The following is a 25,251-nucleotide window of genomic DNA, read 5'->3' as shown; positions in this document are numbered from 1 at the left end:
AACGATGGCCTCATTTAATTCTGACAACAACTCTATGTGAGACAAGTTACTGCAACACAACAAGGCCTAAAGCACCCAGGAACAAGGAGAAGTTTTGAGATCAGAGCCCAGCACTGCCCACTAAGCTGCCTTTGGGGCATCCTTTCGTGTCCTTGGACCCTGTCCAGCTCTGGTGTCTGGCCACTTCTCATTCTGTCTTCACCCATGCCTACATGGCTCATTCACATCCTCAACTTCTCCAGTGACCAAATTCATCTCAAAGACCCCCTGAGGCAGAGACCCAGAGCTACAGCCACCAACCCTGGTCCGTCCAGCTGGCTTTGGCCTCTATGTGTGAACAGCAGGCTGGGAATCTGACACTTAGACTTGGGACCCACTCGGTTCTGTTCTGCACCAGACTCACCTCTTTGGCTGCCCAAGCTAAAGAATTTATTTAAACCATAAAGAAAAGTAATTGGCACACAAGATAAAAATAGTCAGAAGAGGGGGCGGCGCCTGTGGCTCAAAGGAGTAGTGCGCCAGCCTCATGTGCTGGAGGTGGCGGGTTCAAACCCAACCCCGGCCAAAAACTGCCAAAAAAAAAGTCCGAAGATGCAAAAGGGTATAAAGAGGTGTCCCTCTCCCAGCCTGTCCTCTGGACACCAGCTGCCTCTCAGGTGCTACCATGATGACCATTTTCCTCAAAGTGGGGTTTGAATTAGTTCCTCGTTTCTCTCGTTTCCCAACCTGGGAATGTACCTGTGCAGGGAGCACCCTCACTGCCCCGTGGCTGCACCCCTCGCTCCTCGGCCAGCAGAGCCTGTCAGAAACCCTGTCCCCTCCTGCCTGCCTCCGAATCTGCTTCTCTGCCAGCCTCGTCTCCAGGAGGAATTCTTTTTGGCTGTCCCAGCTGTTGTTACTGTCTTCTTCCTGACAACAGGACTTACTATTCCTGCCACATAGCCGGACACTTTGTCTTATCTGATGTGTCAGGTGCCGGCCCCCAGTTGCTGGCTGTGGGCTGCCTGGCCCTCCCCAGTTGGCCCGGGGTTCATATCCCCCAGCTTCCGCTGCCACCTGCTCCCCAGGACTCCCCAGTCTGCTCTCCTAAGCTCCAGGTGTGTGTTTCCAGCTCAAACTAGGCATCCTCCCAGCTGTCCTGTGGGAATTCTGAAACAGATCCCATCCAATTGGCCCTTAACTTCCTCTATTCCTGAATCTCTTCTCTCCACGAATGGCCTCAACATCTACTCAGCTGTGAAACTTTACTCACCCAGACTCCAGACGCCTCCCTGCACTGCCTGCAGCCCCCATCGCTGAGGACGTGTGTGTGGCAAGGCCGGGAAACGGGCATCACAGCCCCCTCGAATCCATCCCTTTCTCCACCCTCCCACCATCTCTGGCTTGGTTCATGGAAATTGCTTCCAAACTGCTGTCCCTCCCTACAGCCTCCCTTTCTGTTCTTCATTTCCTCGCTTGGCAGAGTCATTTTTCCAAAGGACAATTGTGATCATTTCACTTTCCTGCTCAAAACCTTTTCAAAGATCCCACCCGCCCTCTGGCCCTTCCAGACTCCTCCACTGCCCCCACCTGCCCACACCCCTGAAACTCTGGGCAGGTGGTCAGCCGCCACTGTGCAGCCGAGCTCCACCTTCCTGCCTCCCACCTCTCAGTCCCCGACTCCGTCCTTCCTCCTCTCCTGGGCCTACCTGAGCCAGCCCCACGGCAGCCCACATGCCAGATGCATGAGGCCTGTCCCTCCCTCCAGTGCTGACCTCCTGGGCAGAGTCCATTCCTTTTTCCGCATCCCTGCACGTTGTTGTGGGCACTCATGCATCACAGCTGTGCCCACCCAAGAGTGCGAGACACTACTCGGTCATGTTAGCATTCCCAGTGATACACTTGGTGCTTGGCTGCTGAGAAAATCTATGTCCATTCAACATGGTCATTTATCAATTAGTTGGAGGTTGTATGATTTTTTTTTTTTTTTAGAAACAGAGTCTCACTTTGTCACCCTCGGTAGAGTGCTGTGGTGTCACACAGCTCACAGCAACCTCCAGCTCTTGGGCTTAGGTGATTCTCTTGCCTCAGCCTCCCGAGTAGCTGAGACTACAGGCGCCCGCCACAACGCCCAGCTATTTTTTGTTGCAGTTTGGCCAGGGCCAGGTTTGAACCCGCCACCCATGGTATAGGGGGCCGGCGCCCTGCTCACTGAGACACAGGCACCGCCCAGAAGTTGTATGATTTTTAAATCTGTAAACAGGAGGTTGTGCCCCCCGGAGCTGTAACAGTCTATCATTGGAGGCTCCTTCACGGCTCTAAGCATCATCCCTTTCCATGTCTTCCTCTTCCCTTCCTCCTTCCTTCCTTTCTTCGGTCTTTCAACTTTCCAATAGTCACGAAGGGTCCCCATGGGCCAGGTCCTAGGCTGGGCTCCAGGGATAGCATGGACACTAAGGGGTCTTTTCTGCCTCTGAGCAGCTCACAGTGTAAAGGGGTGGATTCAGCCCCTGCTTCCCTTTCATGGGGCAGCTGCCTTTAACGTACAGGCCAGCAGGTCTGGTCCTGTGGTTTCTCTCCCATTTGCCCACCATGGCAGGTGCAATTCCCAACTGCACCCAGTTCCTCTGCAGGCCACCCTCTTTGAGACTGGTCACTGCTTGAAACTCCAAGTCCTGGACTCCTGGGATCCGCAAAGCAGACTCGGTGGGGCAGGCTGCCTTCTCCATCCCCAGACTATCAGAGCAATCCATGCCACAAAGGAATCGAACAACCTTGGTGTGGCTTCAGGCCAGGGCCACAACCAGGTCTCATCCCAGGGTCATAAAGCGAGGTGGCGAAACTGCAGTCCCCACCACACTTGCCCACCAGCCTTCCCACACAGGGGCCTCCTCTTTCTTTCTTTCTTTTGAGACAGAGCCTCAAGCCTTTGCCCTGGGTAGAGTGCCGTGGCATCATAGCTCACAGCAACCTCCAACTCCTGGGCTCAAGCCATTTTCCTGCCTCTGCCTCCCAAGTAGCTGGGACTACAGGCGCCTGCCACAATGCCCGGCTATTTTTTTGGTCGGAGCCGTCACTGTTTGGCGGCCCGGGCTGGATTTGAACCCGCCAGTTCAGGTGTATGTGGCTGGCACCTTAGCCGCTTGAGCCACAGGCACCGAGCCTGGGCCTCCTCTTTCTGAGGGACACTTCGTGAGGATCACTCCTTCAAGCACCTCCTTGGACATCTGACAGTGTGCTTGGCAGGAAGATTCCTGTGGGCTCCATAAGGTGTGTCAAGGCCTGCCAAATACAGAGCCTTTTCAGGGCAGGAGACAGAGCTCCCTCCAGTGTGGCCCAGAGACCAGTGAGGTCTGGTGAGAAAAGCATAGAAATTCAGCACAAGAGTTTAGACATCCTGCAGTAATTTGAATATAACAATAAAATAAAGCCTGTATGTTGTATGGTGTTTTGGAAAAACCAAAGGCTAAGGCTTATCTTTTATACATATGTCTTTCATTTATTTTACAAAATCATCTGTCAGCAATGCATTGGGTATTTACAAGAACAAAAACTAAACCAAATACTGGCTTTTTCTAGGCAATATTTGAGAATCACGGTTCCGGGGCTGGTGGTGGTGGATACAGTGGGCACATAGTTGGGGAGAGACAGGGCACAGCTGGACACACGCTCTGGAAAGCAAATGGATAAAACACTGGTCACGGAGGACACTGTCCTGGCGGGCTGGGCAGGCGGTAGGTGCAGGAAGCATCTGAGCTGTGGTGGCTGTATCCTCAGGTGGAAGTGCTGCCCTTCAGGGTATCCAGGCAAGGGGGCCAGGGGCTAAGGTGAGGAGTACGGGGAAGCTGGCCGATGGGGCGCATGCCCATGAGAGCAAATGTGTGTCAGTTGCAGTGGGGGTGCAGGACAGAGCAGGGAAGGGGCCTGAAAGCGCTGCCGAGAGCCAACCAGAGATGGCCTCGGAAATAGGCTGAGAGTCTGGGGCCTTCTCACGGGCTGTGAAGAGCCATGCTTGCATTTTGAGCAGGGAATGAAATGATCTCACCCGAGTTTTAAGTGATAACATTTGTTGAGCTGTACCGAATGTAAGCGGTGCTCAGACACCGACTCTCAGAGAAGGAAATGTGCAAATGCCAGAGATTGATTTGCAGGCCTGGAGGACCTGGGCAAGGATGTGCAGGGGCGGGGAATGTTCTGGAAAACCAGTCTGCCTCTGTTGCCTTCTCTCCCCCCCCACCCCCCCCACCCCCCCCACCCCCGCTTCCCTTCCCCTCTCCATCTGGGGCAGGCTGCCCACGGCTCTACAAAGGTTCGAATCCCTGGAACCTGTAAATGTGACCTTATACAGGAAAGGGATTTCAGCAGGTGTGGTTAAATTATGGCTTTTGCAATGGGGAGATTATTCTGGATTATCTGGCTGGGCCCAGTGAAATACAAGAAGCCTCCTAAGAGGATAGGGGGGAAGGCCACAGGGAGTAGTAGCAGGACAGGTGAGGAGGGAAGTGAAGGTGAGAGGGACAGTGGGGCAGCCGTCATCTGGGAGCGCAAGTGGCCCCTTGGAACTGGAGAAGGCAAAGGGATGGCCCTGCAGGCTGCGAAGGAACCAGCCTGACTAGCACCTTGACTTGAGGCCAGTAGAGCAGATTTTAGGACTTCTGACATCCAGACTAGAGGAGAATAAGTCTATGACTTTTCAGATACTAAGATTGCAGTAATATATTACAACGCCAGTGAGAAACTCCCTCTCTCTCTCCCTCCCTCGCCCCCTCTCTCCTCCCTCTGTCTCTCTCTCCCTCCCTCCTTCTCTCTCTCTCCTTCTCTCTCTTCCCCATCTCTCTCCCTCCCTCCCTCCCTCTCTTTCCCTCCCTCCCTCCTTCTCACTAGCTCTCTCCAGCAGCTCAGTGCTGTGAAGATGCAAGTGCCCTGTGTCTGTGCTGGTAGCCACTAGCCACAGGTGGCCACTGAGTCCTTGAAATAGGGCTCCTGGGCCTGAGGAACTGGATTTTAAGTTGTGTTTAATTTTAATTAACTTGAGTTTAAAGAGCTGCATGTGGCTATTAGCTACCATCTGGAACAGGGCAGCAACTCGTAGTACAACCAACACAAGGAAGGGAAACTGAGGCCAGGAAGTCTTCAGCCAGGGTGTCATGGTGCGTCTCGTTGATGACAGTAGTCAGAATAAAGTGAACGTGGAAATGGTCCTGCTTTGAGCTGGGATGCCTGTTTTAACCTCCCTTGTCCTCTGGGCCTCTTGGACAGGGGTGTGGGAGCCAGGAGCCTGGAGTTCTCACCTGACTTTGATGTGTCACCTTAGGCAAGTCAGCTCACTGCCAGTGGACGAACAAGAACTAATGTCCATCGAACATTAGCAAAGGACCAGATATGGTGTGACTGCATTTGAACATCACAGCAAACCTATAAATTAGCCGTCTTTATTCCTGTGTGACAGGTTATTAGAGAGGTGACTTGGCCAAGTCACAGGGCTTTGAGGTTCAGGGAAGGCATTCAGAGCCGGTTCTAAGGCCAGAGCTCTTCCACTGCCCGGGGTCTCCCTGAACTGTCCTGAGCCTCTGCTCCACGGTCCTAGCACTGTCCACCTCTCTGGGATGACCTGATACGGTGACAGGGCAAAGTGCTGAGTATGCTCGAGAGAGGGAGGTGGTATTTTCTAAAAATACAAACAGGGCACTTTGCTCTGAGATGGCTCTGCACTCATTGATATTGAAAATACTTTAAATTTTCCATTTAAGAGACGCCTGAGGCTCTGCCTGTTTCAATCATGTAAAAACCAATATCAGTTTGGAAAGGTTACCATTACCTTTCCAATTCCAGTCAACATTAAAAATGCAAATGTTTGCTGTTTAAATGTAGCCGTTGGCCACCAGCTCAGAGTGTTCAGGATTTAAGGTAAACCACAGTGGGCAGACAGCTCCTGCAGGCTCTGCCAGCTCCGCAGGAAGGAGGCAGGGGTCATCCAGGAGAGTCTGTGTCATCCCAGGGGTCATCCAGGAGAGTCTGTGTCATCCCAGGGTGACTTCCAACCCCACAAAAGTCTGGGCCCACAGAGGCTGTCCAGTTTCAGCCAAAAAATCAGACATCCATTCATTAGGGGCAGGGCCCCTGCTGGTTTTCTTTGTCCTGCGTCCTAATCCCTGGCCCAGCACCTGCGTCAGAATACAAGCTCAAGGAATATTTGTTGCCTAGATGATTCATTCATTCCCCATCTGTTTGTGGGAATTCTCTCATGTCCCAGGCGCTGTGCTGGGCCTTCAACTGATTCAGAATTGAGTCATTTGGGGAAATCAATCTCAAGTAATTTACCATGTAAGAAGGATGGTAAGATGTGAGAATAAATAATAATAACATAAAATAATACCAAGTTAACCTCACCATCAGCTTTACTTCTGGAGGTCTGTTGACCAACAACAGGTGTTTGAGTGGCTGGACACCAGGAGCAACTGGGCGGTGAGGTCAGCAAAGTTGTTTTCTTGGAAGAGACCCTGAGAACCACTCCCGCTGGGTTCACGTCCTCGGCAGCCTCCTTCACGTGGACTGCGAGCTCCCAATGCTTCACTGGGGGCCGGAAACACAGCAGGAAATGAACAGGTGCTGAGTGAATAAGTGAATGTAAGGAACCCGTAGGAGCGTCATACACAGAAACCACACTGGCTGCTTACACACAGAGAGAATTTAGTGCAAAGGATTGTTAACTAGGAATCAAGTTGTCAACAAGGTAACTGAAAGGGTAAAAGGAGAGCTGGCCTGGTCTGTTTGGGCTATTACAAAACAATGCCATACATTGAGCATCTGATGAACAGTAGACATTTATTTCTCACAGTTCTAGAGGTTGGGAAGTCCATGATCAGAAGATGTGCCGTCTGGTGAGGCCCGCTTTTAGCTCCTAGATGACTCCCCACCTGGTGGAAAGGGCCACGGAGTTTTCTAAGGCCTCTTTTACTAATCCAGTTCATGGGGACCCCACTTCCTAACATCACTTTGGGGGTTAGGATTTTAACGTGAATTTGGGAAAGGGACACAAACGTTCAGAGCACGGCAAGAACTATGGACGTACAGACAGCAACCGTGGGAAGCAGCTGTCACCTAGGGATGAGGGGCCATGGAGATAAAATTAGAATTATTAAAATTTAGTGGTTTAGAAAGGAGACCTTTCTAAGGTCTGAGTTTCAGCTCAGACCTTAGAGAGGGGGCACTGCTAGGCTGGTGCTGGTGTCTGTGGGCTGGGCCGGATGGAGCTGACTCTGCCAACGTTGGGGAAACTGCCAACTGGCTTCAGGTCCTGCTGTGGGGAAGTGGAGGGGGGGCAACCCCAGGAGAGTACAGGTATGAAGCCCATTGGGGGGCGTGGGTGGGGAGGGTGTGTGCTGTGCAGCCCTCCAGTGCCCCTGCTGGCAGGACTTGGGGAGAACCCGGGCCCAGGGTCACTGAGCAGAGCACAGAGCCATTTGGAGCTGGAGGCCTGGCCTTCAGCGCTAACACCAGAACACCCATCTACCCTGCCACACAACCACTGCTATGACTTCCATCATAAGCTACTGATTACCCTCCCTCATGAGGGTTTGGGGAAATCAAAGTGATGGGGCCCACCATTTGGGGCATCAGAGCCCTGATGTGAAGCCAGGTGCTTCTGCCCTTGATGGCTGGGGGTTTCTTTGTTTAGTTTTTTGTTTTTGTATTTGTTTTTGTTTTTGAGATAGAGTCTACCTCTCCTGCCTGGGTTAGAGTTCCATGGCGTCACTGTAGCTCATCCTGGGCTCAAGCGATTCTCCTGCCTTTATATACTGGCCACAATACCCCCCTACATTTTTTTTCCTATTTTTAGTAGAAATGGGGGGGTCTCACTCTTGCTCAGGCTGCTCTGGAACTCCTGAGACCTGGGGATCCTCCTGCTTCAGCTCCCAGAGTGCCGCCCTTTTCATGCTTTTTTGTTAACAAGGTGTCAAGGGACAGGACAGATTCGACGTCCCAGGGCTGTCAGGTTGGACCTGGGAGGTTCAGGCATTGCCGAGTGAAGGGAAGGGACGTGGAGCAATCCTGACTAAGTCTCCCTCTCAAGCCACACAGCGCCAGCCAGCTTGGTCGTCCCTGCTGTGAAGCCGAGCGCCAGCATCATCAACCCTGCCAGCTCCACAAGAAAATGAAATCATCTCTTGCACTTCATGGTCCTGTCCTTTAAGAATGTTGAGATCTTGGGCAGCACCTGTGGCTCAGTGAGTAGGGCACCGGCCCCATATACGGAGGATGGTGGGTTCGGTGCACCACACCCTTGTGTGTGCGGTCTGGCCGTGGGTGTGGGTGTGAGGCAGGCAGGCGTGGGTGCGGGTGTGGCAGTGGGAGGGAGCAGGGGGAGAGTTGTGGGAAGGAGAGTGTGGAGAGCTGCCAGCATAGGTCAGCGCCCCACTGTATCACCCTGAGGGGACTAGCCCCTGAAAATGCATAAAACCACACCAGAGCCTTCACTGGAAATATGTAAAGAAGTTTATCTTTCACTCATTCACTGTCCTACAATGAAAAAAAACAAAATATTAAACTTCCTTGGGGAACTTACAATCTAGTTAGAGAAGGGGAGACCCAGATGAATTCAACAGCAGTGCTGACCCCACTTGCTGGGTGCCGGGCACTGTCTCGAGCATTCTGTGTCTGTTACCTGATTACTGTTCACCACACCCTACACGAAAGGTACTCTTGTGACTTCCATTCCCCAGACGACGCAACCGAGAGTTAGAATAAGTGGCTTCCATGGTTTGAATGCATCCCCCCACCCCAAGTTCAAATATTGAGACTTAATCACCAATGTGATCATGTTAAGAGTCAGGGACTTTAGGAGGTGATGACATCATAAAGGCGGAGCTCTCCTGAGCAGAGTGAGCCCCTTACCAAAGAGGCTTGAGGAGCCGTTGGCTCCTTCTGCCCTGTGAGGACATGGCCAAAGGTGCCACGTTGGAAGCAGAGAGCAGCCTCCAGCAGACACGGAACCTGCTGGCACCTGGATCTTGGACTTTCTAGCCTCCAGAACCATGAGAAATAATTTCTGTTGTTTACAAATTCCCCGGTCACAGGCATCTTGTTCCAGCCTAACCTGTCCCCCAAGTCCCCTGCCGTCTGACCTGTCCCCCAAGTCCCCTGCTGTCTGCACCCACCCTCTCCATTCCTCCCCCTGGGTCTCCTGACATGTTCTATATTATGTCCCCCAAGATTAGGCAGAGAGGGGTGCAGGAAGGGCATCTCAATAAACTTCCCTCCCTGCCCATTCTCCTCCAGCTCTGCGGCTGGGGCATTGGTCACACTGTTCTTCACCCCAAGGTTCTGGGAGGCAATGCCTATGCCAGCCCCTGCAGTGGACAGATCTGGCGTCAATCCTGAGGGTCTTAACAACATTTGCGTCCACTTGGCTCTTGCCAGGGGTCACAGTGGGCGTGGTGCTCTCAGTTCTTATCTCATTTTGTTTAATTCCCATGACAACCCCAAGAGATCAGCCTCCATGTTCAGATAAGAAAATCAAAGCTCAGAGAAGCCAAGTGGCCAACTTGAGTGGCGGCACTAAGGTGAGAGAACAGACTTGTCTGACTCCAGGGCCCAGGCTCCCGGGCCCTGTCACACTGTTTGGCCTTTCCTGACTGTCCAAAAGGCCAGGTGGGAGAGACTGGGTGGGCGGAGGCTGAGTGTGAGGGGCCAGCATTCTGGGGCAGGCCTGTCCCAAGCCCACCAGCCTTGAAGCCAGGAAGTCTCCTGGGAAGGAGCTGGCCCCCAGGGAAGGGCATCAGGAGAGGTCACCAGATAGAGGCAGAAGTGGAGTAAGACCTGCCTGCTCCCCCTAACTGTGCCCCAGCCTGGAGTCCTGGGTCCTGGGGACAGTACCTATGAAGAAAACTGAATTCGTTTGAGCCTCTGAGCCACCCGGCCACATATTGAAATCCACCTACCCACAGGTAGCACCGCAGGGTCTCCCCGGGGATGTCCTTCCACAGACGGCTGCAGGGTATGCTGAGGGCAACAGTGACAGCTCAGGGCCTGGAGACTCAGTGACAGCTGTAGAATCCCAGAGGTGGTGGGACCAGCAGCGAGTATTATGGGAGGCAGAGAGGGTGCATGGTGGGGGGGTCACCAGTGGGATCTCCCAGAGGCAGACTGTGGTGAAGGAGGAATTAGAGAGAGAGAAGGTGGTTATGCCATGGTGACAGCTGGCGTGAGATCCCATGTATGGTACGTTGTCATTTCCAGCATCAAAGCCCTTATTTATAAAGGCTCCAAAAGGCTGTGTCCCTGCCTCGGGGCCAGCAGAGGTTCAGAAGTACAGTACAAATTGTTCTGAGAGAAACAATTCAGTGTGTAGCCTTGGCTGAGAGGGGGGCATTCCTTAGCTGTGTTTTGTCCCACTCAGGCTGCCTGGGTGACTTTGACCAGCTCCCAAAGGGAGATGGGCCAATTGGATTCCCAGCTCAGGAATTTGCATCAAGAAATGCTGAGACATGCAGGCAGCAGTGGGCCAGAGGCCACAGGAATGCCTCGGAAGATGCCGCAGGGTGGAGTTAGAATGACAAGGGGAGGAGAGACCCAGAGCCAGGCCAAACGGCCCATAGAAGGCATGCGGGAGGAAGGCAGTGACAGGCCACGAGGCCGTGAGAGGCAGTGACAGGCCACAAGGCCGTGAGAGGCAGTGACAGGCAGGCCCTTCACTCCCTGTGCCAGCCCCGCCTCTGCTGCACTTCCTTCCTCCCGCACAGTGTCCTCCCCAGCAAGGCGGTTCTGGGGGGAGGGACCTGACCCTCAGTCCATGGTGGCTTTGTAGTTATGACAAGGACATTTAAGATCCGTGTGAGCAAGACAGAGAGATCCCAAGCATCCCCCAGGGAACACAGAGGAAGCCGCCCTTCACACGACCTTGGCCCTGCCTCAGGAAGGGGCCAGATGTGCAGGAGTAGGCTCAGAGATAACTGCCTCAGCCTAGCTTCTCTTGCCAAAGGGGAGAACTTGGGAAACACGTACTCTTCTAAATCTTTGTTTCCACATATCTAAAAAGGGACAAAAACGGACTCTCCTTCCTCAGGTTGTTGAGGATGGTCAGGAGGGCAGCGACCTGGAAAGCACAGGCCTGGCCTCAGGTGAATCCTCTCTTTTGCCTCCGTGATCACGTGTATTGGTGCCTCTGTGAAAGACAAGAGATACTTCCAGGGGCTGAGAGGCTGGCGCACTGCTCACGCATATAACCTCAGCACTGTGGAAGCCTGAGGTGGGAGCATCACTTGAGGCCAGGAGCTCAAGACCAACTCCGGGAACACAGCGAGACCCCTGTCTCTACTAAAAATAGAAAAATTAGCCAGGCTTGAAGGCCTGGGCCTGTAGTTCCAGCTACTCGGGAGGCTGAGGCAGGAGGATCCCTTCAGCCCAAGAATCTGAGGTTGCTGTGAGCTATGATGATGTCACAGCACTCCACCCAGGGCAACAGAGTGAGACTCAAGAAACCAAAAAACTTGAGGAATCTCTTCTCCTCCTGCAAAATATCCCACCTGAAATGGTCAGCATGGGCCTGTCCATGGGCAGGGGCACACCCCCCTCTCTACTTCCTTTGGGGACTCTGGGGAAGGAGCTTCAGGGTCACCCTGGCTGCAGATTGACCTTTCTTGGCCAGGCTTATAAATAGGAGCATGTCCATTTCTGTTTCCAGACAGCCTCAGTAAGTTATTTAAAATGAGTTCCCGGTGGGTGGTCAGATCACTTTTGTTGTCTCCCTCTCAGGAAGGTTCCGGAACCCTCTCATCTGTTCCTGGTTCATTTATAGTACAACAGTCACAACAGGAAGACCCAGGGCTCTGCGTAACTTCCCAAGTCAAGGATGCCAGGCTGTCTGAGGGAGTCAGCGTCACCCCCACACACCACCTGCCACACCCCACGGTGTCCCTGGCAGGCCGTCATCAGCCTTGACCCAGCCAGGCATAGGGACCTCCAGGCTCCCACGGGGGGCCCATCTGGGGGGAGCACAGAGTTCAGCCAAAGGACGTGAGGGCAGGGGGTGGCTAGAGCAAGGCCCCCCAGGCCTGCGCAGCTCTGCTGAACAGCTTAAGAGAGTCAAGAACCAGGGGCTGGTACCAAAAAAGCCCCCACCCCAAATCTTGCCCTCTCCCCTCCCTCGCCATCCCTCTCCCACTTGTGTCTCTATCTCACCCCAGACTCAAGTCCTAGTTAGCCCTTATACATTCCGGAACCCTCTGTTCACAGCGAGCACAGCCCCTTTTTTACAGATCCCCCCAGAAGTCCCAACAGAGGCCGCATTTCCCCTGCGGCCTGTTGGGAGAGTTGCCTCCGCCTCACACCTCTGAAGAGAAATGGTGGCTGATCCGCCCCTCTCTTTATTCCACATGCCTGCCCGTCCACAGGCCTGTCTTTCTCTGAGCCACATGCTAACCAGTCTCTGTCCTCCCCACCCCTGAACCTGCCCCGTGCTCACTCACTGACACTCTCACGATCCTCCTCTCCAGCTGGAGCCCCATGTCACACTCAGAGATGCCCAGGTACATGGCTGCTTGCTCTGCACCCGGCATGCAAAGTAGCCACGTTCTACCAGTCCTTGAGCTAAGTCGTGACCTCACACTCATGACATTTGACCTCCAAGAGACCCCAGTCTATTGGTCCTTCCATTTCTGCCTATCAGTTTTTCCTTGGCTAAAAGTCCAGCCCCTGTGGGTGATGGTATGAGGTGCGTCCACCCCAGCATGGCCATTTCCCTGCACAGCCTTCCTCTGCCCATAAACCTCAGTCTCAGTGGGGATCCCTCAGCCAGCCCCTAAGCCTGTGCCCAGCACCTCTCCGCCCCCCTTTCTGTGGTGCCCTCTCCTTCCCTCCTCTGACATTTCCCTCTTGTCCTATAAATCTGCCCTGGCTGCTCCCACAGACAGAAGCCCACTAAGCCCCTCTGTTGGCCTCCAGTTCCTCTTCCCTCATCAGTCTTCTCACGCCCTCACCCCCTTCTCACCTCCTGCTCATTCCCCACCCCACTAGTGCTGGCACCTGTCCTGACCACGCCATCAAACTGCTTTCTCTAAAATCACAGTTTCAGTCACTATTGCTGTGAGACAAATTACGCCACATCCTTATGGCACAGAACCACCATTCTATGGCCAGGTATGGTGGCTCACACCTGTGATCCTAGCACTAGGGGAGGCCGAGGCAGGAGGACCACTTGAGGCCAGGAGTTTGAGACCAGCCTGGCCAACTTAGCAAGAACTCATCTCTACAAATATTAAAACATTAGCCAGATGTGACAAAATATACACCTGTTGTCACAGTGGGAGGCTGAGGTGGGAGGATCAGCTGAGTTTAGGAATCTGAGTCTGAAGTGAGCTATGATCTCACCACTGCACTCTAGCCTGAGTGCCTGGGAGATAGAGCAAGACCTTGTCTCAAAAGAAAAAAATCAACCATTTATTATGCTCATGGATTTTGAGGGTCAGGAAATCAGATGGGTCACATAGCATAGCTCATCACTGCTCCATGAAGTCTGGGGCTCATTCATTTTTCACTCCTGGGCTGGGATGATGCAGAGCCTGGATATTCCTGAGGACTTGCAGGTGGCTGCTCTGTGTGGCCTGGGCTTCCTCACAGCATGGCAGCTGCTCTGTGTGGCCTGGGCTTCCTCACAGCATAGCAGCCCTGCGTAGTCTGGCTTGTTACATGGGGTGCTCTAGTGTCCCAGAAAACAAGGTGGCAGCAGCATCACTTTTATGGCTCTGAAATCATTACAACTTTTTATTTATTCATTTTTTTTGTTTCAGACAGGGTCTCACTCTGTCGCCCTGGGTAGAGTGCTGTGTCGTCATAGCTCACAGCAATTTCAAACTCCTAGGTTTAAGTGATCCTCCTGCCTCAGCCTCTCAAGTACCTGGGACTATAGGTACTCACCACAATGCCCGGCTAGTTTTTCTATTTTTAGTAAAGACAGCATCTTGCTCTTGCTCAGGCTGGGCTCAAACTCCTGAGTTCTGCCTTGGCCCCCCCAGAGTGCTAGGATTACAGGAGTAACCCACAGCGCCTGGCCTCATTACAACTTTTATAGCCCCAGGAATCCCATAGCATCACTTCCACTGTATTTTATTAGTCAAAGCAATCACAAGCCCACCCAGAATCAAGGGGAGATAGTATAGACCGCATCTCCCAGTGGGATGGTAAAGAGGCTGCCTTGTAGGAGAGTGTGTGGGATGGGAAATATCACCACAGTTGTCTTTGAAAAACACAATCTGCCAAAAAAAAAAAAAAGAAAGAACGAAAAAAAACCACAATCTGCCACAGACTTCACTAGCCTTCCAGTTACAGATCCCAGGTATGTGGCTTGGTGTGTTTCTGCTACTACAACAAAATACTTGAGATTGGGTAATTCATATATGTTTAAGAAATTTATTTCTCACAGTTCTGGAGGCTAGGAAGTCCAAGATCAAAGCGCTGGCAGGTTTGGTTTCCAGGGAGGGCCTGGTTTTTGTTTCAAGATGTGTCTTTAATGCTGCACCCTCATGAGGCAGAAGAGGTAGAGGGGAACAGCTCCCTCCTGCTTCTCTTAGAAGGGCACTAATCTCATTCAAGAGGGCTCCACCCTCATGGCTTAATCCCCCCTAAAAGCTCCACCCCTAATACTATCAAGTTACTGATAAATTTTCGACATAGGATTAGCTGGGCATGGGAGCAGATGCCTCTAGTCCCAGCTTCTCTGGAGGCTAAAGCAGGAGGATCCCTTGAGCCCAGGAATTCAAGGTTGCTGTGAGCTATGATGATGCCATATCATTGGCTGTAGCAACAATTGGTTTTCGCTACTGTATAGTATTCCCTTGTCTAGACCACAATTTATTTATCTATTCTATGGTGAATAGAACTTTAAATTATTTCCGATTTGGGAAAATTCTAAATGACACTGCTATACACATTCATGATTGAGTTCTGTAAGGTACATATGTGCACCTTTCTGTTGGGTCTCAGGCTAGGAGTGGAGCTGCTGGGTCACAGGTAAATGTATACTCAGGTTTAGTTGATGCAACAGCTTTCCTGGGTAGCTGCACTGATTTGCACTTCTAGGAACAACGTGATCTCCATCTGTTCTGTGCCTACACCCTTGCATTTCCTTATATCATCAGCATTTTTTTTTTTTTTAGAGACAGAGTTTCATTTTGTCGCCCTTGGTAGAGTGCTGTGGCGTCACAGCTCACAGCAACCTCCAGCTCTTGGGCTTAGGTGATTCCCTTGCCTCAGCCTCCCAAGTAGCTGGGATTACAGGGGTCGCCACAACCCCCAGCTATTTTTTTTGTTGCAGTTTTGCTGAGGCCAAGTTTGAACCCTCCACCCTTGGTATATGGGCCCGGCGCCCTACTCACTGAGCCACAAGTGCCACCCTAGCATCAACATTTTTACCACAAGCTATTCTGAAGGGTGTGCAGTGATATTTTATTGAGGTTTAACTTGCATTTCCCTGTTTTCGGCTCAGAGGACACAGGGGTAAAACTTTCTTCCATGTCCTGAATCCGGGTTCATCTGACACCAGTCACCTCCACCGTGCCACCGAAGTTCAACCCCAACGAGACCAAAGTCATGTGCCTGAGTTGCACCAGTGGCAAAATTGGTACCATGTCTTCCCTGGCCCCTAAGATTGGCCCCCTGGGTCTGTCTCCAGAAAAGGTTGGTGATGACATTGCCAAGATAACTGGTGACTGGAAAGGTCTGAGGACTCCGTCTCCAGAACTGACGGCCCAGATTGAAGCAGCACCTTCTCCCTCTGCCCTCACCATCAAAGCCCTCAAGGAACCACCGAGAGACAGACAGAAACAGAAAAACATTAAACACAACCGAAATATCACTTTTGATAACATTGTCAACATTGCCGGACAGATGTGACACCGATCTTTAGCCAGAGAACTCTCTGGAACCATTAAAGAGATCCTGGGGACGGCCCGGTTGGTGGGCTGCAGTGCTGATGGCCGCCACCCTGGTGACATCACGGATGACATCAACAGTGGGATGTGGAACGCCGGCTGGTTAAGATATACAAGGGAAAAGGATGGTTTGACACCCGCCCCAAAGCTCGCATTTCCCTAATGACTAATGATGCTGTGCACTTTTTCCCATGGTTCACCTTTCAAATGTCTTTTTTTGTGAAGTGTTTGTTTATACTTTGCTCACTTCTCCATGGGGCTGTCTTTTTCTCATTGCATTGCAGACAATCTTTATATATCATGTTAATTCCTAGAGCAGCCATGACTAAGTACCACTTACTGGGTGGCTTAAAAAACAGAAACTTGTGTCTCATAGTTCTGGAGCTGGAAGGCGAGGATCAAAGTATTGGGGGTTAGGACTTCCACCTATGAATTTTGAGCGGTAACAACTCAATCCATAACATACATGTTTTAAAAAAAAAAAATATCTTGGCTCTGCACCTGTGGCTCAAGCAGCTAAGGCACCAGCCACATACACCTCAGATGGCAGTTCAAGTCCAGCCCGGGCCCGCCAAAGGCCTGCCAAATAACAATGATGACTCCAACCAAAAAATAGCCCAGCGCTGTGGTGGGCAGCTGTAGTCCCAGCTACTTGGGAGGCAGAGTCAGAAGAATCACTTCAGCCCAGAAGTTAGAGGTTGCTGTGAGCTGTGATGCCAAGGCACTCTATCCAGGATGACAGCTCGAGGCTCTGTCTCAAAAAAAAAAAAAAATCTTACAGGCTGTGGTTGGCTGTTCTGCTCTCTTAACAGTGTTGCGGTAGATTAAAGATGGCCATAATTCTTTTTCACTTTCCCCATGGAGAGTTGGTGTTTTTACCCCTTCCCTTGACCTGGCCTTGCCCAGTGACGGCTTAACCAATAAAACATGTTGAAATGACGCTGCACCAGTTCTGAGCCTAGCTTTTGAGAGAAAGGGCAGATTCCATTTCTTCCCTCTCGAAAGACTCGTTCTTGGGATATTCACTCTTGGGACACTACCAGGCTGTGCGAAGCCCAGGCCATATGGACAGGATAGGCCAGGAGGCGCTCCTGAGTCAGCAGCCCCAGCCGAGCTCCCAACCAATAACCAGCATTAACTAACTAGCCAGCCATGTGAAGCCCAAATGATCTCCAGGGAACTCGGCCCCACCCAACCTCGTGTGGAGCAGCAGATGCCCAGCCAAGTCAGGCGGCCCAAGAGAATCAGAGGAAGGAGTAAAATGCTTGCTGTTTATGCCATTAAGTTTTGATGAACCCAAGTTCTTAATTCTAATATATTCTTGTATAAGTCTTCTTTTTTAGGATTAGTGCTTTTGTTTCACATTTAAGAAATACTTCTCATCATCCCTAATCATCAGAGAAATGCAAATCAAACCACCTTGTGATATCACCTAAATGCAGTGGGAATTGCCCACAACACAAAGTCCCAAAGCTGCAGATGCTGGCGTGGATGTGGAGAGAAGGGAACACTTCTACACTGCTGGTAGGACTGCAAACTAATATAGCCTTTCATTCCGCGGTATCTACCCAGAAGAAAAAAATATCATTTACCATAAGGACATTTGCACTAGAACATTTATCACGGCTCAATTTAAAATTTCCAAGATGTGGAAACAGCACAAGTGCCCACTAACCCATGAATGAATTAACAAACTGTGGTATGTGTACACCATGGAGCACTATTCAGCCATTAAAAAGATGGAGACTTGGCCGGGCGCCGTGGCTCACGCCTGTAATCCCAGCATTCTGGGATGCCGAGGTGGGTGGATCGCCTGAGTGCATGAGTTCAAGACCAGCTCTGAGCTAGAATGAAACCTGCTCTCTCGGGAGGCTGAGGCAAAAGAATCGCTTGAGCCAAGTTGCTGTGAGCTATGATGCACTCTACTGGGAGCAAAAAAGCGAGATTCTTTCTCAAAAAAAAAAAAAAAAAGTGAAGACTTTACATCTTCTGTGTTAACTTGGATGAGTTAAAGCACATTCTCCGAAGTATCTCAAGAATGGAAAAGCAAGTATCCAATGTACTTAATACTAATATAAAACTAGTAAATGAACAACTACACATCCACAGGAGACAGACACACGGTTAAATTCAAGTGTGGGGGAGGGGAAGCCAAGAGGAGGAAGAGGATTGGTGAGCTCTCACCTAATGGGCAAAATATAAGGGTACACGGCACACCTCCTGGGTGAAGGGCTCAGCTACAACTTGGACTTTACCAAACAAATGCAAACAATGTAACCAAATCATTTATACCCTCATATTAATCTGAAATTAAAAAAAACAAAACTCTCCTACTTCTTTTTTTTTTTTTGTAGAGACAGAGTTTCACTTTATCGCCCTCGGTAGAGTGCCATGGCATCACACAGCTCACAGCAACCTCCAACTCCTGGGCTTAAGCGATTCGCGCCCGCCACAACGCCCAGCTATTTTTTTTTTTTTGGTTGCAGTTCAGCCGGGGCCAGGTTTTGAATCCGCCACCCTCAGTATATGGGGCCGGCGCCCTAGCCACTGAGCCACAGGTGCCGCCCCAAACTCTCCTACTTCTAAGACATGAGTATTATCCTATATTATCATCTAGAAATTTTATTGATGACCTTTCATATTTTAATGTGCATTATATAAGTGATATTTGTATATGACTAATGTAATGAGAGCATATTCTGTTTAATTTAATAACAATAGTTTTGAATTTAGAATTAAGTGTGTAGTGTAAGATACCAATCTAGTATAACTGAACATCACAAGTAGGCAAAAGAAGATCTGAATCCCTCATTTTACCTACCTGCCGTCAGGTCTCAAGGCAATGGGTATTTATCAAATCATCTATTCATTCATAAAAAGAGTTATCACGTTTATATGTGCCAGGATCTGAACCAGGTGCTAAAAAACACCAGCTGAGATACAGGCCCTCACTTCACAGAATTACAATCTTCTGGGAGAAACAGACACAGATTTTAAATTGTGCTGTGTGTTGTAAAATATAAGCAGAGACTCTGTGGGAGCAGAGACTGCTCACTCTGAACTTCGTGTGGGGCTTGGGGCTGCACAGAGCTGTTCCTTGCAGAACTGATGTTTCCACCAAGACCCAGGGGATAGTTATCGGTTATCTAGATGAAGGACTGAGGGAAGGAGCTTCCAGGCAGGAGAAAACACGGCACGTACAAAGGAATTCCGTCAGGGAAGGACCCCGTGTGTTGGAGGAACCGAGAGGGCCTCTTGCCCCCAAAGGAGTGAGGGTGAGCAGGTGAGGCTGGATGTATAGGCTCCTAAAAGAAGCTGTTTTATCTGGCAATGGGATGCATTGGAAGGGTTTTAGGCAGGGAGGTAGTGTAGTCAGCTTTGTGTTTTTCGAAGGTCTCTAAGGATGCTTTGTAAAACAAAGTAGAAGTGGAGTGGGACGTAGTCTCGAAACGCCACATTGACGGCATTTACAGCGGCTCCACAGAAGGAAAAATCTCACTGGCTTGAGACATCAGGAAGGCCTTCAGGGAGGATGTGCAGTTGGAGAGTGAAGCCATCTGGACACGGGAAGGAGAGGAGTGGGCGTGTGTACACGTGTGTGCACATGTGTGTGTGTTGAGTGGCAGAGGAAGCAAGCTGCACTCAGCCACAAAGCTGGAACAGCATGGAACGGGTTTGGGGTGTTGCAGGAGGGCGATGGGAGACAGGCTGAAAGGGCAGGGTATGGGTTCAAAGGGCCCAGAAAGGACAATGGAGCGTTTATGAAGAATGGCTGACAGTTGTGTGAGCCCAGGTGCCCTAGAAAGCTAAGCTGGAGGTGAAAGTCTAGGCGCAAACACTTCCTGGGGAAAACACTCCCAGAGAGGCCAGAGGGAAAAGTGGACAAGGAAGGCCAGGAAGGAGAGCCAACGTAAAGGCGCATGTCACAAAGAGGCTGGGCCTGTGACGAGTGCTCAGAGTCACAGCAAGTCGCTGGAGAGACCAGGGTCCAGCTGGGTGGGAAGTGGGGGTGCCCATCAGGGAGGAGAAGGAGGGAACGTGTCTGTGGGTTTCCATCATCTCCTCTGGACATTGACATTCCTGCATTTCCAGCCCGTGTGCGTCTCTTGGGTTGAGTCTAGAGTGACCAAGGGACCAGGAGCCCACAGTGGCCCCTTGGCTGTGGCAGCAGTGGGGAGTCAGCACTTTCACCACCCAGCAGTGCGCAGGTGTGGGTCCAGGGCGAGGTATGCGTTGGCAACGTGGGCTAGGGGTTGCCAAGATGGTGACCCCCTCTGAGCTCAGTAACATTTACCCAGGTGAGGGGCGCTGAAGGCCAGAGTGCATGTGGCAGGGGATCAGAGCAAGGGCACAGGGAGGCTGGGCTCTCCAGGTATGGATACTTAGAGAGTTAGGGGTGGGAGGGCTCACTGGGATAGCAACTGAAAGGAAAAGGCCAAAAGCAGAACTGGGCAGGGAGATAAGTCAGATGGCGACAAGGACCCAACAACGCCTCCACCAGCCCGAAGGGGAGCTGTGGAGCACCACAGCTAGGCCCCCGCCCGGCCTCCGCTCAAGTCACTCACAGGTAAGCAGCTATCCCAAGGAGACAGAGATCCCAGCCAGAAAGGTGACATAGAGGCATCCTGAAGCCAGCTTGCTCTAGCTCAAGATAGCTCATTGTAAAATTTTCTGGAGTTTATGAGGCAATTGTTAAACATAGCCATTATTTAAAACTAAATTACATAAACTTACAATTTTTTTTTTCTCTGTCTCACTTTGTCGCCCTTAGCAGAGTCCTGTGGCGTCACAGCTCACAGCAACCTCCAGCTCCTGGGCTTAGGTGATTCCCTTGCTTCAGCCTCCCAAGTAGCTGGGACTATAGGCACCCACCACAATGCCTGGCTATTTTTTTGTTGCAGTTTGGCCGGGGCCAGGTTCACACCCACACCCTTGGTATATGGGGCCGGCACCCTACTCACACAGGCGCCGCCCTATAAACGTATAATTAAATTACATGTATTAAAAACAAATCTGGCGACACCTATGGCTCAGTGGTTAGGGGGCCGGTCCCATATACCAAGGGTGGTGCGTTCGAACCTGGCCTCGGCCAGCTAAAACAGCAGTGGCAACTGCAACAAAAAATACCCAGGTGTTGTGGTAGGCACTGGTAGTCCCAGCTATTTGGGAGGCTGAGGCAAGAGAATTGCTTAAGCCCAGGAGTTGGAGGTTGCTGTGAGCTATGACATCACAGCACTCTACCAAGGACGACAGAGTGAGACTGTCTCAAAAAAAAAAAATCAAATATAGATGGCAAAAAAAAAGTACAGGAATAGATAGATGTTCAAGGTCATTAGCCATTGGGGAAATAAAACTGAAAGGTATGATGAGACACCTCCGCACACCTACAGGTAAAGGTTTTTTAAAAACATTGACAATAGCAAGTCCAACAAGGAAGAGGAGCAACCAGATCTCTCATACACAGTTGCTGGTGGCAATGTAAAACAGCACAGCCTCTCTGAACAACGGCTGGCAACTTCTTATAAAGTTAAACATATGCTTATCTTGCAAGCTAGCAGACTTACTTCTGCCTATTTATCTTAAAGAAATGAAAATATGTGTTCACCCAAAAACCTGTGCAGTGTTCTAGACATAAGAAAGTTAAAGAGAAAGGCCAGTAATGCGGATTAAACTTAAAAGCGTGTCTATAGCGGCTACATTGAATATTGCGTGAAAATGTGAAGAATGTTCTTCTGGTATTTGAAAACCACTATCTTATTCACAAAGAAGTCACTCACACTGGGTGGCGCCTGTGCCTCAAAGGAGTAGGGCACCAGCCCCATATACCACAGGTGGTGGGTTCAAACCCGGCCCCAGCCAAAAACTGCAAAAAAAAAGAGAAGTCATTCGTGCTATTGAAGAATAAAGTTCCCAGCATACATCTTTGTTGTTTTACTTTCATATCAATCCTTAATGTAAACAAAAACATCAACCGATGTTCGTGTCCGAACCATTTTTTAATTGCATGTTGTGTACAATAGCTTGATCCTAAGAGTTAAGCACAGAGCAATAAAAGTTGTCTTGTGAGAATCAATTGCCTCTATAGAACATACAGCAAAGAGTATACGTAGATATTTCATTATTAGTTATAAATTGTGCGTTACATGCCATTATATCAATAAAACACGAAAAATAATATACATAAGCCCATATGAATATTTGTACAATCATCATTATTTGCTGATTTTGCATTTGCCTATTTACCTATTAGCCAAAATTTATTTGCATAAATTTTAATCAATACGCCTGGTGCTTTTGTGGTCATTTGTAGACATGCAAGTAACAGCAAAAGATTTGAGCTGTTTGACATTATTCTCAGCTGATGTTAAACGAGTCAACACCACTGCCTGCTGATCTCAACCCTGATACTATGAGCAGGCACGTTTCTCACTGTCCATCCAGGGCTGTATTTTTATGCCTTTTGTTGGAAATCCCTTTCTCGCTGTTTGAAATGGCCTCCTAAGCGCAGAAGCGCTGATTAGTGTTACTCACAGAAGAAGGCTGTGACGCACTGCAAGGGAGAAATACCTGCGTTAGGGAACCTCGGTTTGGGCATGAGTTCTAGGGCTGTTTGGCTATGATAAGTTCAATGCTAACAAACCAAAAATGTGTGTTGAATAAGGTATCTTTAAACAGAAACACACACAGAACATGGTCATAAATTGACGGATTGATGAACGTGTGACCAGAGGCTCTCAGAAACTTTAACCTGTATTTCTCCTGGGGCAATGGCTCAGTATTCAGTATTTCAGTGTTGGAATCCCCTGTATAGAGCTCCTAGAACTACAGAGAGTAACGAGAATACACTGTGTATTTGCACACACATTTCCCAACACGCCCCTGGCAGAAGCTGGCCCGCTGGGGCTCAGCACGCTGCGGGCCATCTGGAGCTGTCTGGGGCTCAGCACACTGTGGGCTGTCAGTGAACCTTCCTTCTTGCAGCTGGACAGGTGTCTCTTGAAGCAGGATCAGAGTCATGCATCTCCCTGCTGAACCCAATTTTCAGGCTTTCAGTTAGAAAGGTTGGTATTTAGGTCACCAAGACCCAAGTTTGAATCCTACCTGTCCAATGTGCTAGCTGCACATCCTCAGGGAAGTGACACTGTGCCTCATGATCCTCCTGAGAGAATAATAACTATCTTGCAGGTTTGCTGCGAGTCCCAGTGACATCATGCACATGACCTGCTCAGCTCAGTGCCTGCCACACAGTAAATAGTGATCCCATGTTAACCCTCCTGTACGCCACCCCACATCCAGCAAAGGGTGATGGCAGGGAGGCCCTGCGTTCTGTCTCTGCAGCTCCAGCTTCGACTATGAAGACTCAGGCTGCAGCAGGGCTGTGCCCAGCCTCTCCACATGAGCTTTCAGCACCAACACTCACCCCATCTGAAACGCCCAGGGGTCCTGCACTGGAGACGCCCAAGCCTGGGACTCTAGAAGAGTTGATGCCCAAAAGGGGTCCCCTCTTTCCAGGGTCATGCAAGGGGCTCCCTTTCCAGTCTAATTCTTATTCCTTTCTTGTCATGACAGGGAAAACCAGGCAATGTTCTAGTTGGCGTCTGCCTGTGGCTTTTGGTTTTGTGGGGGTGTGGGGAGGAAGTGGTTTGGGGGGTAAATCTGCTTAGTCTGGTTTTCTCCCTGTTTTTTACTACCCGAATCTGGGCTTCAGGGGCCCCAGCTGCCCCAGTTCAGATCTTGCTTCGCCTGACTCAGCTTTACCCTGAAGACACAGTCTCGTCTCTGAGTCATCAGGCTGAGCTCCTGCTTTCGAGGACAGAAGTCTGGCACTACCGTTCTGTCTTCCCAGGAAAGGTGCTGTCTCCACACTGGGCGCCAGCCCTGTGCCTAATTTGGCTCAAGATGCCCGGGAACCGAGAAACAAATTCTTCACAAGAGCAGAGAATACAGAGGGGAAAGCGCATGAGGTCAGAGAGGGCAGGAGCTGCGAAGTCTGGGTTGCATCTCCACCTGTACCAATTAGCATGTATGACCTCTTGCTAGTGCTAGTCATGGTCCCCTCCTGAATCAGGCTTCCTCTTCCCTAAAACAGAAATAGTGATCCACGCTGGGAGTCTCCCCAGATTTTAAAATGATATGCTGTGCCCCAAACACCAGGGCACAAATTCTGGGTTTGCAGACCGGATCTGATCCATAAGCTCATTTAATTAAGCTTGAGCAGTGTTGGCCCATATGTAAAGTGTGCAACATTTAAAAAATAACCACCTGGGTGGCGCCTGTGGCTCAGTGAGTAGGGCACTGGCCCCATATACAGAGGGTGGCAGGTTCGAATCTGACCTCGGCCAAACTGCAACAACAACAAAAAAATAGCCCGGTGTTGTGGCAGGTGCCTGTAGTCCCAGCTCCTTGGGAGCCTGAGGTAAGAGAATCAGCTAAGCCCAAGAGCTGGAGTTTGCTGTGAGCTGTGATGCTACAGCATTCTACAGAGGGAATGAGACTCTGCCTCTAAAAAATAAAATAAAATAACCTCCTGACAAATTGGGACCCTTCCTTAAATCACTTGTGGCTCTCTAAAAAAAATGGAAGAAGTTGGCCATGTGAACTCCTTTGTCCAGATGGCTGGAGCTGAGGAGCTGCAGCCACTTCCCTTGGACAAGAGTTCAGAGGGGCTCACAGTCCCCACCACTCCCTACCGTGCCCGCATAGGGGCAGGGCTCCTCTGTTGCCATTTACTCTGGCTCTAGGGTACTGATTTGCTGTAGTGCGGCCCTAGTGGGACTGAAATTATTCTAATACTGTGTTTCTACCAAAGGAGAAAATGAACGTCCCAGAAAGTACCTTGTTCCAAATTATCTCCCCCACCCAGGTCACAAGGTCAAAGTGTCCTCCGTCTCAGTGGGCACATTGAAAGATGCGCATGGCGGGCCGGAGCTGGGATCTGGGGTCCCAGAGGCCCTCTACTCTCTGACCCTATGCCTCCCTGTCCTCTCCTGCAAAGGGGGAGGTAGCAGCAGCTCCTTCTCCGGCGTGAGAAAGCGCCCTGCCAGCTCTCAGGAAGATGGTCATTCAAGGTCAGCAGCAAATATTTTGAACTGATCAAAAACTTAAGTGGGAGGGCGCCGCCTGTGGCTCAAAGGAGTAGGGCGTCAGCCCCATATGCTGGAGGTGGCGAGTTCAAACCCAGCCCCGGCCAAAAAAAAAAAAAAACCTGCAGGAAAAAAAAAAAAAGTGGGAGATGGGAGTATGAAATAAAAAAAAAAAAAAAAGGCTTCGGATTCTCCAGGTGGGATACAGACAGGAAGGAAAAAAGGAAACAGACGAAGACAAGCCTTCGGAGAGGTGAAAGTTC

The 25,251-nt window shown here is 50.5% G+C and overlaps 1 pseudogene; it reads left to right on the top strand.

Moving 5' to 3' along the window:
* Positions 1 to 10,414: 10,414 nt before the first annotated feature.
* LOC128574742 (60S ribosomal protein L12-like) lies at positions 10,415 to 16,068 on the top strand (annotated as a pseudogene).
* Positions 16,069 to 25,251: the final 9,183 nt, after the last annotated feature.

This window comes from Nycticebus coucang, chromosome 22 (assembly GCF_027406575.1).
Source record: "Nycticebus coucang isolate mNycCou1 chromosome 22, mNycCou1.pri, whole genome shotgun sequence".
In the NCBI taxonomy this organism is placed as follows: Eukaryota; Metazoa; Chordata; class Mammalia; order Primates; family Lorisidae; genus Nycticebus; species Nycticebus coucang.
Note: the sequence above shows the minus strand (reverse complement) of the source record. Positions and strands in the feature narration are given on the sequence as shown.